General features: G+C 42.2%; 1 long non-coding RNA gene and 1 other non-coding gene across 2 annotated transcripts; one reads left to right on the top strand and one right to left on the bottom strand.

The window, feature by feature from the left end:
- The first annotated feature begins 82 nt into the window (after positions 1-82).
- Positions 83-2,942, top strand: LOC111726887. The gene is made up of 3 exons (XR_002774560.1): positions 83-333; positions 996-1,057; positions 2,793-2,942. It is a non-coding gene; the product is annotated as an uncharacterized LOC111726887 (long non-coding RNA).
- A 337-nt stretch (positions 2,943-3,279) lies between these two features.
- Positions 3,280-3,408, bottom strand: LOC111726905. The gene has a single exon (XR_002774570.1). It is a non-coding gene; the product is annotated as a small nucleolar RNA SNORA11 (small nucleolar RNA).
- Between the last annotated feature and the right edge of the window lie 550 nt (positions 3,409-3,958).

Here is a 3,958-nt window from a genome sequence, read left to right as displayed (position 1 = left end):
GGCGGGAGGCGCGGCCCGGCTCGGGCGGCCCCGTGCGCCCGGCTCGCGTGGGACGAGGGCGTTCGCGGCGCTTAAAGGGGCCCGAGGGGCGCGGCCGGCAGCCTGGGGGGACGGCTCCGCGAGCCGCGCGGGCTTCCCGGGGAGGCTTCGCTCTTTCGTAACAGCGAGAAAGCAGCCGGGCCGATCTTTGTTCTTTTGAGACAAAGCCCCTGAACTTGGGTCCTGGCTTTGTTCAGGTAACAGGGCTGCTTTAGAGGAGGCGTGTGCCGAGTGAGGGCTTCACAGTGAGGCTGCTGTTTCAAAGGCTGTGATTTCAATCGCACTGCACCCAAGGTATTGGCACGTTTCTTCCATCCCAGGTTCGATTTCCCCGGGCTTTTTAAAATAATTTAATTATTCAAATTATTTGTTCTGTTTGGCGTCTTGGGCCATCATGCCATGGTTATATAAACAGTCGCATGTGAAATGTTAAAAAAAAACACCTATGGAACTCATTTCCTCTATTTAGAAACTTAAGAGAAGCTATTTTACAACAAGGGATTGCTTTCCTAACACGTGCTTAACAATTCAGGCACATAATGTGTTATCAACTGCAGATACTACTTGGCGTAGGGAAGGGAGGAGTTATAGTGTTTGCGTTCACTTTCAGTCCCGCCCCAGTCCGCTGAGAATTTAATCCTGTGTGAGAACCAGACCGCCTATGGTAAAGAAAGACGTTACCAGACTCAAAGCAGCTTCCTAACCTATGTTTTATAGCGTTGGGCTCCACAGTTTTTCTGATACTGGGTAATACAGCTAAACTTAGTAAGATCCCAGTCCTGCCTGTCCTGGGTTATCCTTTAAGAACAGCGAACGGTGACTCACCTGATCTCTATCAGACTTCAAAGGAGGACTCCTGGCAATTCAGAAGAGCAGATGTGTATGTTTGTGTATATAAGAAATCAAAAATCTATTCTGACCCCATTTTAATTACTTTTTTTTTTTTTATTGTGTAGGTTTCTGGCCTTGGATGGAAACTAGCTGTCAATAATTTCGCTGAAATTTCGCAAAGGGAAAGGTGGTAAAAACTAAAACTCAGCCTTTTCTTTTTTTTCAGATTTTTACTGTTAAAATGGTGGATTAGATGTTCGTGCTGGTGAGCGATCATTTTTTTGCACAAGTGATTTACACAGAAGCCTGATTTGCCAATTTGCTATTTCTCATAGAGCTTTCAGTGTTAATCAGTATCCTATTTAGTAGCTATTGGCTTCTTCTATTTTGACTTTAGTGAAACACTCAGCTTTTCTTACCACATCCTTGGTCAGAAAATGTTCTTTATTCTCCAGACTAAAACCTGCTTACTCTCAATGAGACTAGCAGACTGCATACTGAAGAGTGATTAGACAGGGTGTTCCTAGGACTGTTTCAGTTCCAGACTGGTCCAGGCACACAGGATAATCCAAAAGAAGCAATTAAAACCTCATAGCCTGCCCCAGCCATCATCTTCAATTTGGCCTTCACTGGGCAAGTGAAAAGGAAGGCTGTACGTTTAAAGCTATTATGGACAAAACTTGAGTTAAGGGGAGGGAAAGGAACTGTACAGGTTCCCCTCTTACTGGTCTCTGTTTGCTTCCTCTCAGCATCACATTCTTCCTCATCCTGGTTCTGGCCACACCCCATGCTTTAGGTTTTGTTTTGTTTTTCTTTAGAGACATGGTCTTGCCGTGTTGCCCAGGCTGGAATGCAGTAGCATGATCATAGCTGACTGCAGTCATCTTCTCCCGGTCTCAAGTCATCCTCTTGCCTCAGCCTCCCAAGTAGCTGGGACTACAGATATGAGCCTCCAAACCCAGCTAATGGATTTTTAAAGTGTATGAGAATCCTAGCCAACAAAGGTCTGGGAGATAGCTCTAGACAGCTCCTCCAGTCTTAGTGGTTTTTGTTGTTTTGTTGTTGTGTTGTTTGGGGTTTTTTTTTGTTTGTTTGTTTGTTTGTTTGTTTTTGGCTATTCAAGTTCTCTATAAAAACCCAATCTTTTACTTGTCTTCCATTGGTCTCTGCCTGATCCTGGAGGCTTATTATAGTCCCAGTATCCAGAACTGGTCTTGGGTTCGTCTCCCCATTCCATGCATCATCTTTTTCCCTCATCCCCACTCACTTTGTCTTAGGAAATATACTTGCTAGCTGTTCTGTATGCAGCTATCAAGAGGAACAAGAAATAAGACGACATAGTGGATGCTTAAAGATAACAGAATGACACACAAATGAAACAGAGAGATATAAAGGGCTGACTTACTTATCCTGGTCCATTCTGAGTATTGCTAACAGTCCTCGGTATATATTCTGTAAGTTGTTTTAGTTTTGCTTCTAGACCGTCATAGGCTACAAATATCATCTGTCTAGTTTCTTTTCTTTCTGAGACAGAAACTCTATCACCCTCGGTAGAGTACCATGGTGTTAAAAGCTCATAGCAACCTCAAACTCTTGGGGCTCAAGTGATCGTCTTACCTCAGCCTCCCTATAGGCGCCTGCCACAATGCCCAGCTATGTTTAGAGAGGGGGTTCTTGCTCTTACTCAGGCTGGTCTAGAACTCCTGAGCTCAGGCAGTCCGTCCATCTCAGCCTCCCAGAGTGCTAGGATTACAGACATGAGCCACCCCATCTGGCCCTTTTGGAGTTTGTGTTACCCCTTCTTCCCTCACAGCTTGCGAGGGGGAAAGGAGCTTGAAGCAAGAGCACTTCTAGAAAGTTTCCTTGCTGTTAACAGAAAGATACATGTAGGTGGGTTTTTTTTGTTTTTTTGGATGGCATAGGTCTAGATCTAACGTCACAGCTATCTTGCTACAACCCTGAGGATGAAACCAGAACTGGAGATGGCAGAACAGAGAGGTGGAAGCAAGCTGGATCCCTGGTGACATTACAGAGCCACTGTCCCTTTGTCCTAAGCTGACAGTCCACATCAGGTGAGAGTAGTTATGTTCTCTGAAGCCAAAAGCAGTCCATAAGAGGTTTGTGTTTTCTTTCTTCTCTATTGCTTGTCATGTGAGACAAACCTGGGTCTATTTATCTCACACTGTGCCAGAGAAAACATTCATCATCAGTGGTCCTGTTCTTTTTTTTTTCATATGTCTAAGTCATTTCCCAAATTATTTACAAAAGCAAGAATAAAGCGATAGTGAAAATAATTTTTTAAATGTTCCAATATTAGGCATTTTTAAGCATACAATATGGTTGAAAGAATTATACAGTGATCACCCGTACATCTACCACAGACATTTTATAATTTTTTTCTTTTTCTTCAGGTATAGGGAATTTGTTCATAGGGAGGCACCAAGTTTTGTGCCCCTCATCATAGTGACCCCAGATTCCTGTTGGGTGTGTTGTAAATAGAGGAGCCATTCTTCAGGCCCCTTGCTCCGAGCACACCCCTAGTGAAAAATAATTTTTAAATAAATCTTATTTTAAATACAGCAAGCCCAGTAATTTGGTCTGTATTTTCCTGCATTTGATGCCATATTTGCCTTAAATGGGCAATGTTCTTTGAATACAACTATTTATCAGTCAACAGAGATGAGCCAAGAACATGGTCATCTTGTAAATACTGAATACCAGATTTCAAATACATCTCTAATGGTTTAAGCTTATCGTTACTTTTGCTTCTTCTTACATTGAATAAACAGAAAGCAATGCTTTTGAAAACTTTGATGGCTTATTATTTTAAAGAAACGATAGCCATCGTCTTTGCTTCTTAGCTTCAAAACATTTTCATTTTTAGATTTATAACTACCTATTAGAATTAGTAATTCGATGAATTTTTTTCATCTCTGCTGCATACATTTCTGTCATTCACCACTGTATATGCATATTTGCCTTTATCATTCATTGATTTACAGGCTAAATGAAGTATTTTTGCAACATCAGAAGACAGAGTATATCACACAATCTGTTTAGGATGCCTCGGTTCTTGTTGCAAAATATT

The sequence above is a fragment of the Otolemur garnettii genome, unplaced genomic scaffold, assembly GCF_000181295.1.
Source record: "Otolemur garnettii isolate 467f Iridium unplaced genomic scaffold, OtoGar3 scaffold00085, whole genome shotgun sequence".
Taxonomy (NCBI): Eukaryota; Metazoa; Chordata; class Mammalia; order Primates; family Galagidae; genus Otolemur; species Otolemur garnettii.
The sequence above is the reverse complement of the archived record's forward strand: the minus strand, read 5'-3'. Positions and strand labels throughout refer to the sequence as shown.